The sequence below is a fragment of the Aythya ferina genome (assembly GCF_964211825.1).
Source record: "Aythya ferina genome assembly, chromosome: 4".
NCBI lineage: Eukaryota > Metazoa > Chordata > Aves > Anseriformes > Anatidae > Aythya > Aythya ferina.
Window position 1 is genome coordinate 76,575,271 of NC_140300.1, and position 12,146 is coordinate 76,587,416.

Consider the following 12,146-nt stretch of genomic DNA (forward strand, 5'->3'; position numbering starts at 1 on the left):
AGCTCCTCTCCAGCAGGTCATCCCCCAGCCTGTACTGATACATGCGGTTGTTCCTTCTGTTATAAGTGAAGTCTCAACTCAATCTGTGTTTAGTAATAGTTATAAAAGGAATATTTATAAAAGGTATAAAAGGCAAGTAAACAGCGCTGGGTGTGCGGGGAGTCTACGCTCCACCAACACGCACACACGAACATCAAACATTCTAAATATACAGAACATTGCTTTTACATATGAAACCCGAGTATGCCTATACATGCGTACAATCAGGAAAGATAACAAACAATCCTTTAAGTTCCATGACTTAACAGTCTCCGTTTTCCGTTCCTTTTCTTCATTACAAACAACAGTCTCCATTTTCCATTCCTTTTCTGCATTACAAACACGGGAGAATTCCAGGGCTAGTCGTGGGAGCAATATGTCTCGCTTTAAGTTGTTAAGCAACTCGGCCTTCGGGCCTTATGTATCCCGTGCTTCCCACATCGAATAAAAGCATATCCATCTCCTTTTCAAGGCCAATAGGGCCTGGGTCAAAAGGCACGTCCAGGTCGCCAGGGGGCGGAACAGCAAAGGCCTTCGATGGCTGTAGCAGCAGAGGGGCCGATGGCGTAGCAGCAGGATCAGTAAAGGAGCCCGCAGCTCCCTCACTGTCTGGCAAACCCCACGTGTCTGACTGTGGTCCCACACGGCTCTTTAAGGCCTCAGAGACTGCTCGCCAGGTGCCGAGCAATCCCACTGCAACCTTGTCGTTTTTAGTTGCAGAGTCCCACACCTTGACCTCAGTTTGGTCTCACATTTCAGGATCATAAACTGTCTGATTGTTGAGAAGGAGAATAAGCCGTAAGGTTACCAGGACAGTCTTTGTTTCTAAGGACGTATGATTCCCCATAATGCGCAACTGCTTACCAGCGAGGGGCAGTTGTGTGCGCGGCTCCGCTTCTCTCAGCGTGAGCTTCTTTGCAGCTCCGGTGCGCCCATTTCCAGCGACTTTCAGTAGGAGCTTCTTTGAGCGGTTTGATGAGTCTGGCCGAACCTATCTTCATGAGGCAATCAATGTGCCTGTTCCCGTCCTGGTCACCGTTCTGCTAGCCTGTTCCTTTTCATTCCTTCTTTCTGCTTCTTTATTGATGACATAACTTCATCGTGTTGCCTTTTTTTTTTTTTTTTTTTTTTTTAATTTCATTTTAGCCTTGAGGGCAGACTCCCCTCTTATTCCCTTCTCCCCACAGCAATCCTTTTCAAAAACAACTTTTCATTGGTTAACAACTTTGCCCGGCAACAGCAAACACCCAGCAACTTCCATGCCTTAATGGCTGGAGAACAAGCAACCCCAGACGGCATGGAGTCTCCTGAATCACCCTTCTTTGTTCCCTCTAAGCTCTTTTACATTCCTGATGGCCTCATCGTTAAGAGTCTACTGTTATCATTAACCACGGGGTTTGCCGACCCGCATGGCCACACTCCCACATCTCCCCCTTCTTTATTACTATCAACCATCTTCTCGACAGGAATTACCACTCCATAGATAACACTTCCCAGGTGCCACTTGCTTTTCTTACACCTCCTCTGGTTTCTTCCTGCCCAGCTCTCCAGCCTGTCCAGGTCTCGCTGAATGGCAGCACAGCCTTCTGGTGTGCCAGCCACTCCTCCCAGCTTTGTATCATCAGCGTACTTGCTGAGGGTGGACACTGTTCCCTCATCAGAGTCGCTGATGAAGCTGTTGAACAAGGTGGGACCCAGCACCGACCCCTGAGCTTGTCACAGGTCTCCAACCGGACTCTGCTCCGCCGATCACCACCCTCTGAGCTCGGCCAGTCAGCCAGTTCTCAACCCACCTTACTGTCCGCTCTTCTGTGCCACGCTTTGTCAGCTTTGTTAGCAGGACATCGTGGGAGACAGTAGCAAGAGCCTTTTGTTTTTGTTGTGTTGTTGTTGCTTGGTTTGGAGATTCACATCACGCTCCGTGATAGAAAAGTTTAGCGCATCAGCATCCCACTGGGAAGACACAAAATGCACTCCCAAAGTCTTTCCCCGTCTCCTTAGCACTGGAGGTGCCTTAAGAGGAGAGCGGTCATGGCTGGGCCCTTGCAACGCTAGCAAATTCTATGAAAAGTTGCATTCGGCTGAAAAGTAAGTGAATGACATGAACGTGATCTCACTATTTGAACTAACGAGTTAAATGTCCACTCCTGCAAAAATACTCAAAGAAATAATCCAATAGGTTACGTGTAGTTAGGCAATGACAACTGAAACTGCAACAAAGTGCCGACGGTGAGAAACAAACAACAAAGCCGTTTCCTTCTCTGACAGCGGAACACCTTGCTCAGGGAAGACACCCATGTGTCGCCTTCAGAAAGCCTTCGACACCCTCCACCTCGTGCTCCCATCAGCAGGTTGAAGAAGGTGAGAGGGAGCGGCTGACGGAAGACTGCTCTATCCAGAGCGTGGGGTCTACTGTGAAATTTTCCACTGAAATTGTGCCCATTTCTGAGGATTGTATTTCAAGGAACACACACACCGAGCAGAAAGCATCCAAGGAACCCAGGAAGTGATGCTAAGAACGACCCTTCTTAGGATCAGACTTTTAGGAAACATGGTCTCTAAGGAAAGATTAAACATTGGATTAATGGACTAAGGCTTTAATGTCAAGAGCAGGCAGAACCGAGATGTGGAGAAGGATGGTGCAAGTAAAAAGCGAGCAAACTTCTCCCCAGGCCATAGATTTAGGACAAGGAAGAAAGGACTTCAGATGCAGCAAAGGGACTTCAGTGTAGGTGTTACTGTGTGGTGCTTTTACTTGGGTGGGCAGCCGAGTTCCACCACGGCCGCTCTCTCACTCCCCCTCCTGAAAGGGAAAGGGAGAGAAAATACGATGCCAAGGGCTCAAGGGCTGAGATAAGGATGGGGAGATCACTCAGCAGGTATTGTGATGGGCAAGGCAGACTCAGAGTAGGGAGACAGTAAGATTTTTCCCCCCCAGTGCACCCCCTCCCACTTCCTCCCCCCGAGCGGCTCAGGGGAGCGGGGCAATGGGGGCTGCGGTCAGTCTGTAGCGCTTTGTCTCCGCCGTTCCTTCTCAGTGGCTCTCTGCCCCTGCTCCACCGGGGTCTCCTCCACGGGCTGCAGCGTGGAATCCTGCTCCACCGTGGTACCCCATGGGCTGCAGGGGGACAGCCTGCTTCACCGTGGTCCTCACCACAGGCTACAGGCTCCGGCGCCTGGAGCACCTCTCCCCTTCCCTCTTTACCGACCTTGGCGTCTGCAAGGCTGTTTCTCATTCCTCCCTCTCTCCCAGCTGCTCTTCCGCAGCATTTTTTTTTTTTTTTAACCTTTCTTAAATCTGGCCTCACAGAGGCGCAAACAACAGTGCTTCTTGGCCTGGCTGTGGCCAGCAGCGGGCCCTTCTCTAACATGGCACGGTTTCTGGATTCTTCTCGCAGAACCCACCCTGATGACCCCCCGCTACCAAAACCTTGCCACGTAAACCCAGTACATGAGGCAAGAGAACTGGGAAATGGTTTGAAAGAGATTTATAGCAACATGACAGAACATGGCACCTCCTAGTACAAAAAAAAAAAAAACAAAACAAAAAACAGCTCGACATGAAATGATCGGTTGGCAGATTGAAAACAAACAGAAGAATGTGCTTCTCCACACGTCAGGCATGGAGCTGTCGGTCTGGCTGCAGACATGGGCGATGCCAAAAAGAGCCTCATTGTAGAAAACACCAAAAGCTGCACGACGCAGAACTCCTCAGGGCCGAGTAGAAGAAAACGCCAAAAGCTGCACGATGAAGAAGTCCTCAAGGGCCGTAGTGAAGAAAGCACACAAAGCTGCACGATGAAAAACTTCTCAGGGCCCGGAATGAGAGAAAAAAACACCAAATGTTAGAAGATGAAGCACTTCTCAGGGACAAGGTGAAAACAACACCAAAATTGGCATGATGAAGCTCACCTCTGGGAAACCATGGTGAAGAACCCCAAAGGCTGGATGGTGCAGAACTCCTCAGGGCCGCAGTGAAGAAAACACCACAAGCTGCACCACGAAGCTCTCCTCAGGGGCCGAAGTGAAGAGAACCAGAAAAGCTGCACGATGAAGAACTCCTCAGGGCCGTAGTGAAGAACACAACAAATGCCGCACGCAGAAGCACGCTTCAGGGGCCACAGGGAGAAGAAACCCCAAAAAGCTCCACGAAGAATTTCTCCTCAAGCGCCACAGTGAAGAAAACACGACAAGCTGAATAGTGAAGCCCTCCTCCAGGGAAACGTGGTGAAGAGATCCTGAAAAGCTGCACGATGAAGAGCTCCTCATGGGCCGCAATGAAGAATTCGCCAGAAGCTGCACGCAGAAGCACTCCTCAGGGCCTAGAATGAGAAAAAAAAAAAAAAAACAAAACAAAAAAAAAAAAAACCACACCAAATGTTAGAAGGTGAAGCACTTCTCAGGGGCTGGAAGGTGAAAACAACACCAAAGCAACATGATGAAGGTCTCCTCAGGGAAAACATGGCGAAGAACCCCAAAGGCTGGACGGTGCAAAACTCCTCAAGGCCGAGTAGAAGAAAACACCGCAAGCTGCACGATGAACTCCTCAGGGCCGTAGTGAAGAAAACAGCAAAATGTGCACGATGACGTATTCCTCCGGAGTCCCGAAGTGAAGAGAACCCCAGAAGCTGCGCGATGAAGAACTCCTCAGGGACCACAAGGTGAAGAAAACACAAAAAGCTCCACGAAGAATTACTCTTCAGCGCCACAGTGAAGAAAATGCAAAAAGCTGAATGATGAAGCGCTCCTCAGGGTAAATGTGATGTGAAGAACCCCAAAAGCTGCACAATGAAGGCATCCTCAGTGGAAACGCAGTGAAGGCAACACAAAAAGCTGGACGCAGAAGCACTCCTCAAGTCGCAGTGAAGAAAACAGCAAAAGCTGCTCAAGAAAGCACTCCTCAGAGGCTGCAGAGGAGAACCACCAAAAGCTGAACGATGCAGAACTGCTCAGGGCTGCCGTGATAAGAACACCGAAAGCTGCACGACGACACCCTCCTGCGGGGTCACACAGTGAAGACAACACCGAGAGCTGCACACAGGAGCACTCCTCAGGGGCCACAAGCAGCCCAAAGGCCGCGCCTCGCCTGCGCGCCACCAACGCCGGAGTGCCACAGCCCCAGCACACCAAGCACCATGTCACCCACCCTGCCCTGTGACATCTCTGCTCCATCATGGCGAGGCACCGCCCCATTGGCCGCCTGCCTTGGCGCCTCTGGGCGCACTCAATAGTGAGGCCGCTGGCGCTTGTTGCTAGGCAGCATGGAGCTGTGGCACCCGATGGGTGCCAGGAGGCCGCAGGGCGTGGCTGGCCTCCCAGGCCTGAGGCCTGGCGCAGTGCCTGGCAGGAGCCATGAGGCTTTCCTGACACCACCTCCAGCTCTGCCTCGCCTTGCCCCCGGCCCTCCAAGAGGCACGTTTTGGTGCTAGGAGCACGCAAACTGCTCCAGCAAGGTGGCGGCAGCATTGTGCAGGGCACACTGACATAGCCCATCAGGCAATCCCTCCTCTGTCCCCAGTGACACAGAGTACACTGCCCGCTTAGCCGTGCTGCCCACAGACGTGAAGTTGGGTCCTCAGTGTCCTGAAAGGGTACAAACCAAAGCCAGTTCTGTTGACACAGCCCACAGGACTAAACTCGGTTAAACCATGCACCGTGAGAATGCCAGTCTCTTTCTTCCTCACCCAAACTGCCCAGTGCCATGTAGCTTTTGCATCAGCTTCTTGCAGAACTGGATCTTCAGTGTTCGTACAGCTCTGCAAAGCTTCCGCTCTGCAACCTTTTGAGTCTGTGGACTGTGGAAGGACCAAGGCCCCACTATGCAACCCGATGTCATCTTCAAAACCAGGGGTTCTTATCGATGCAAGCCAGGTCTAGAAAGACTGCATCTTCCTCTTGTCAATTGTTAGGGGTAATCCAAGTGTCAGAAGACTACGGAAACACTGTATTAATGAAGCTGTTACTCCAATAGGTTAAACAGAAGATAGAGAAACGTAGGCGTTGTGGGGCTCGTTTCCCAGAATTGTAGGGGTCAGAAGGGACCTCCAGAGATCATTGGGTCCAACTCCCCTGCCAAAGCAGGTTTCCTAGAGCAGGTTGCACAAGTAGGTGTCCAGACGGGGCTTGAATATCTGCAGAGACTCCACAGCCTCCCTGGGCAGCCTGTCCCTGTGCTCCGTCACCCTCGCCGTGAAGAAGTTCTTTTGCGTAGTGGTGCGGAACTTCCTGTGCTCCATTTTGTGGCCATTGCCCCTTGTCCTGTCCCCACAGACCACTAAAAGGCGGTTGGCCATATCCCTGTGTCTCCCACACCTCAGGTATTTATAGATAAGATCCCTTCTCAGTCTTCTTTTCTCCAGGCTGAACAGAGCCAGGTCTCTCAGCCTTTCCTCCTAGGGGAGATGCTCCAGGCCCCGTATCCTGTCTGTGGCCCTCCGCTGGACTCTTTCCGGGAGATCCCTGTCTTTTTTTGTACCAGGGAGCCCAGAACTGGACACAGTACTCCAGGTGAGGCCTGACCAGGGCAGAGTAGAGGGGCAGCATCACCTTCCTTGACCTGTTGTCCACGCTCCTTTTAACGCACCCCAGGATCCCGCTGGCCTTCTTGGCCACCAGGGCACACTGCTGGCTCATGGCCAACCTGTCATCCACCAGGACCCCCAGGTCCTTCTCCGCAGAGCTCCTCTCCAGCAGGTCATCCCCCAGCCTGTACTGATACATGCGGTTGTTCCTTCTGTTATAAGTGAAGTCTCAACTCAATCTGTGTTTAGTAATAGTTATAAAAGGAATATTTATAAAAGGTATAAAAGGCAAGTAAACAGCGCTGGGTGTGCGGGGAGTCTACGCTCCACCAACACGCACACACGAACATCAAACATTCTAAATATACAGAACATTGCTTTTACATATGAAACCCGAGTATGCCTATACATGCGTACAATCAGGAAAGATAACAAACAATCCTTTAAGTTCCATGACTTAACAGTCTCCGTTTTCCGTTCCTTTTCTTCATTACAAACAACAGTCTCCATTTTCCATTCCTTTTCTGCATTACAAACACGGGAGAATTCCAGGGCTAGTCGTGGGAGCAATATGTCTCGCTTTAAGTTGTTAAGCAACTCGGCCTTCGGGCCTTATGTATCCCGTGCTTCCCACATCGAATAAAAGCATATCCATCTCCTTTTCAAGGCCAATAGGGCCTGGGTCAAAAGGCACGTCCAGGTCGCCAGGGGGCGGAACAGCAAAGGCCTTCGATGGCTGTAGCAGCAGAGGGGCCGATGGCGTAGCAGCAGGATCAGTAAAGGAGCCCGCAGCTCCCTCACTGTCTGGCAAACCCCACGTGTCTGACTGTGGTCCCACACGGCTCTTTAAGGCCTCAGAGACTGCTCGCCAGGTGCCGAGCAATCCCACTGCAACCTTGTCGTTTTTAGTTGCAGAGTCCCACACCTTGACCTCAGTTTGGTCTCACATTTCAGGATCATAAACTGTCTGATTGTTGAGAAGGAGAATAAGCCGTAAGGTTACCAGGACAGTCTTTGTTTCTAAGGACGTATGATTCCCCATAATGCGCAACTGCTTACCAGCGAGGGGCAGTTGTGTGCGCGGCTCCGCTTCTCTCAGCGTGAGCTTCTTTGCAGCTCCGGTGCGCCCATTTCCAGCGACTTTCAGTAGGAGCTTCTTTGAGCGGTTTGATGAGTCTGGCCGAACCTATCTTCATGAGGCAATCAATGTGCCTGTTTCCGTCCTGGTCACCGTTCTGCTAGCCTGTTCCTTTTCATTCCTTCTTTCTGCTTCTTTATTGATGACATAACTTCATCGTGTTGCCTTTTTTTTTTTTTTTTTTTTTTTTTTTTTTTAATTTCATTTTAGCCTTGAGGGCAGACTCCCCTCTTATTCCCTTCTCCCCACAGCAATCCTTTTCAAAAACAACTTTTCATTGGTTAACAACTTTGCCCGGCAACAGCAAACACCCAGCAACTTCCATGCCTTAATGGCTGGAGAACAAGCAACCCCAGACGGCATGGAGTCTCCTGAATCACCCTTCTTTGTTCCCTCTAAGCTCTTTTACATTCCTGATGGCCTCATCGTTAAGAGTCTACTGTTATCATTAACCACGGGGTTTGCCGACCCGCATGGCCACACTCCCACATCTCCCCCTTCTTTATTACTATCAACCATCTTCTCGACAGGAATTACCACTCCATAGATAACACTTCCCAGGTGCCACTTGCTTTTCTTACACCTCCTCTGGTTTCTTCCTGCCCAGCTCTCCAGCCTGTCCAGGTCTCGCTGAATGGCAGCACAGCCTTCTGGTGTGCCAGCCACTCCTCCCAGCTTTGTATCATCAGCGTACTTGCTGAGGGTGGACACTGTTCCCTCATCAGAGTCGCTGATGAAGCTGTTGAACAAGGTGGGACCCAGCACCGACCCCTGAGCTTGTCACAGGTCTCCAACCGGACTCTGCTCCGCCGATCACCACCCTCTGAGCTCGGCCAGTCAGCCAGTTCTCAACCCACCTTACTGTCCGCTCTTCTGTGCCACGCTTTGTCAGCTTTGTTAGCAGGACATCGTGGGAGACAGTAGCAAGAGCCTTTTGTTTTTGTTGTGTTGTTGTTGCTTGGTTTGGAGATTCACATCACGCTCCGTGATAGAAAAGTTTAGCGCATCAGCATCCCACTGGGAAGACACAAAATGCACTCCCAAAGTCTTTCCCCGTCTCCTTAGCACTGGAGGTGCCTTAAGAGGAGAGCGGTCATGGCTGGGCCCTTGCAACGCTAGCAAATTCTATGAAAAGTTGCATTCGGCTGAAAAGTAAGTGAATGACATGAACGTGATCTCACTATTTGAACTAACGAGTTAAATGTCCACTCCTGCAAAAATACTCAAAGAAATAATCCAATAGGTTACGTGTAGTTAGGCAATGACAACTGAAACTGCAACAAAGTGCCGACGGTGAGAAACAAACAACAAAGCCGTTTCCTTCTCTGACAGCGGAACACCTTGCTCAGGGAAGACACCCATGTGTCGCCTTCAGAAAGCCTTCGACACCCTCCACCTCGTGCTCCCATCAGCAGGTTGAAGAAGGTGAGAGGGAGCGGCTGACGGAAGACTGCTCTATCCAGAGCGTGGGGTCTACTGTGAAATTTTCCACTGAAATTGTGCCCATTTCTGAGGATTGTATTTCAAGGAACACACACACCGAGCAGAAAGCATCCAAGGAACCCAGGAAGTGATGCTAAGAACGACCCTTCTTAGGATCAGACTTTTAGGAAACATGGTCTCTAAGGAAAGATTAAACATTGGATTAATGGACTAAGGCTTTAATGTCAAGAGCAGGCAGAACCGAGATGTGGAGAAGGATGGTGCAAGTAAAAAGCGAGCAAACTTCTCCCCAGGCCATAGATTTAGGACAAGGAAGAAAGGACTTCAGATGCAGCAAAGGGACTTTAGTGTAGGTGTTACTGTGTGGTGCTTTTACTTGGGTGGGCAGCCGAGTTCCACCACGGCCGCTCTCTCACTCCCCCTCCTGAAAGGGAAAGGGAGAGAAAATACGATGCCAAGGGCTCAAGGGCTGAGATAAGGATGGGGAGATCACTCAGCAGGTATTGTGATGGGCAAGGCAGACTCAGAGTAGGGAGACAGTAAGATTTTTCCCCCCCAGTGCACCCCCTCCCACTTCCTCCCCCCGAGCGGCTCAGGGGAGCGGGGCAATGGGGGCTGCGGTCAGTCTGTAGCGCTTTGTCTCCGCCGTTCCTTCTCAGTGGCTCTCTGCCCCTGCTCCACCGGGGTCTCCTCCACGGGCTGCAGCGTGGAATCCTGCTCCACCGTGGTACCCCATGGGCTGCAGGGGGACAGCCTGCTTCACCGTGGTCCTCACCACAGGCTACAGGCTCCGGCGCCTGGAGCACCTCTCCCCTTCCCTCTTTACCGACCTTGGCGTCTGCAAGGCTGTTTCTCATTCCTCCCTCTCTCCCAGCTGCTCTTCCGCAGCATTTTTTTTTTTTTTTAACCTTTCTTAAATCTGGCCTCACAGAGGCGCAAACAACAGTGCTTCTTGGCCTGGCTGTGGCCAGCAGCGGGCCCTTCTCTAACATGGCACGGTTTCTGGATTCTTCTCGCAGAACCCACCCTGATGACCCCCCGCTACCAAAACCTTGCCACGTAAACCCAGTACATGAGGCAAGAGAACTGGGAAATGGTTTGAAAGAGATTTATAGCAACATGACAGAACATGGCACCTCCTAGTACAAAAAAAAAAAAAACAAAACAAAAAACAGCTCGACATGAAATGATCGGTTGGCAGATTGAAAACAAACAGAAGAATGTGCTTCTCCACACGTCAGGCACGGAGCTGTCGGTCTGGCTGCAGACATGGGCGATGCCAAAAAGAGCCTCATTGTAGAAAACACCAAAAGCTGCACGACGCAGAACTCCTCAGGGCCGAGTAGAAGAAAACGCCAAAAGCTGCACGATGAAGAAGTCCTCAAGGGCCGTAGTGAAGAAAGCACACAAAGCTGCACGATGAAAAACTTCTCAGGGCCCGGAATGAGAGAAAAAAACACCAAATGTTAGAAGATGAAGCACTTCTCAGGGACAAGGTGAAAACAACACCAAAATTGGCATGATGAAGCTCACCTCTGGGAAACCATGGTGAAGAACCCCAAAGGCTGGATGGTGCAGAACTCCTCAGGGCCGCAGTGAAGAAAACACCACAAGCTGCACCACGAAGCTCTCCTCAGGGGCCGAAGTGAAGAGAACCAGAAAAGCTGCACGATGAAGAACTCCTCAGGGCCGTAGTGAAGAACACAACAAATGCCGCACGCAGAAGCACGCTTCAGGGGCCACAGGGAGAAGAAACCCCAAAAAGCTCCACGAAGAATTTCTCCTCAAGCGCCACAGTGAAGAAAACACGACAAGCTGAATAGTGAAGCCCTCCTCCAGGGAAACGTGGTGAAGAGATCCTGAAAAGCTGCACGATGAAGAGCTCCTCATGGGCCGCAATGAAGAATTCGCCAGAAGCTGCACGCAGAAGCACTCCTCAGGGCCTAGAATGAGAAAAAAAAAAAAAAACAAAAAAAAAAACACCACACCAAATGTTAGAAGGTGAAGCACTTCTCAGGGGCTGGAAGGTGAAAACAACACCAAAGCAACATGATGAAGGTCTCCTCAGGGAAAACATGGCGAAGAACCCCAAAGGCTGGACGGTGCAAAACTCCTCAAGGCCGAGTAGAAGAAAACACCGCAAGCTGCACGATGAACTCCTCAGGGCCGTAGTGAAGAAAACAGCAAAATGTGCACGATGACGTATTCCTCCGGAGTCCCGAAGTGAAGAGAACCCCAGAAGCTGCGCGATGAAGAACTCCTCAGGGACCACAAGGTGAAGAAAACACAAAAAGCTCCACGAAGAATTACTCTTCAGCGCCACAGTGAAGAAAATGCAAAAAGCTGAATGATGAAGCGCTCCTCAGGGTAAATGTGATGTGAAGAACCCCAAAAGCTGCACAATGAAGGCATCCTCAGTGGAAACGCAGTGAAGGCAACACAAAAAGCTGGACGCAGAAGCACTCCTCAAGTCGCAGTGAAGAAAACAGCAAAAGCTGCTCAAGAAAGCACTCCTCAGAGGCTGCAGAGGAGAACCACCAAAAGCTGAACGATGCAGAACTGCTCAGGGCTGCCGTGATAAGAACACCGAAAGCTGCACGACGACACCCTCCTGCGGGGTCACACAGTGAAGACAACACCGAGAGCTGCACACAGGAGCACTCCTCAGGGGCCACAAGCAGCCCAAAGGCCGCGCCTCGCCTGCGCGCCACCAACGCCGGAGTGCCACAGCCCCAGCACACCAAGCACCATGTCACCCACCCTGCCCTGTGACATCTCTGCTCCATCATGGCGAGGCACCGCCCCATTGGCCGCCTGCCTTGGCGCCTCTGGGCGCACTCAATAGTGAGGCCGCTGGCGCTTGTTGCTAGGCAGCATGGAGCTGTGGCACCCGATGGGTGCCAGGAGGCCGCAGGGCGTGGCTGGCCTCCCAGGCCTGAGGCCTGGCGCAGTGCCTGGCAGGAGCCATGAGGCTTTCCTGACACCACCTCCAGCTCTGCCTCGCC

General features: G+C 51.3%; 1 long non-coding RNA gene across 1 annotated transcript; it reads right to left on the minus strand.

Moving 5' to 3' along the window:
- Window positions 1–10,235: 10,235 nt before the first annotated feature.
- LOC311435709 lies at window positions 10,236–10,925 on the minus strand. Its single transcript, XR_014692332.1, has 2 exons — window positions 10,675–10,925; window positions 10,236–10,568 (listed from the first exon to the last, which is right to left on the minus strand). It is a non-coding gene; the product is annotated as an uncharacterized lncRNA (long non-coding RNA).
- Between the last annotated feature and the right edge of the window lie 1,221 nt (window positions 10,926–12,146).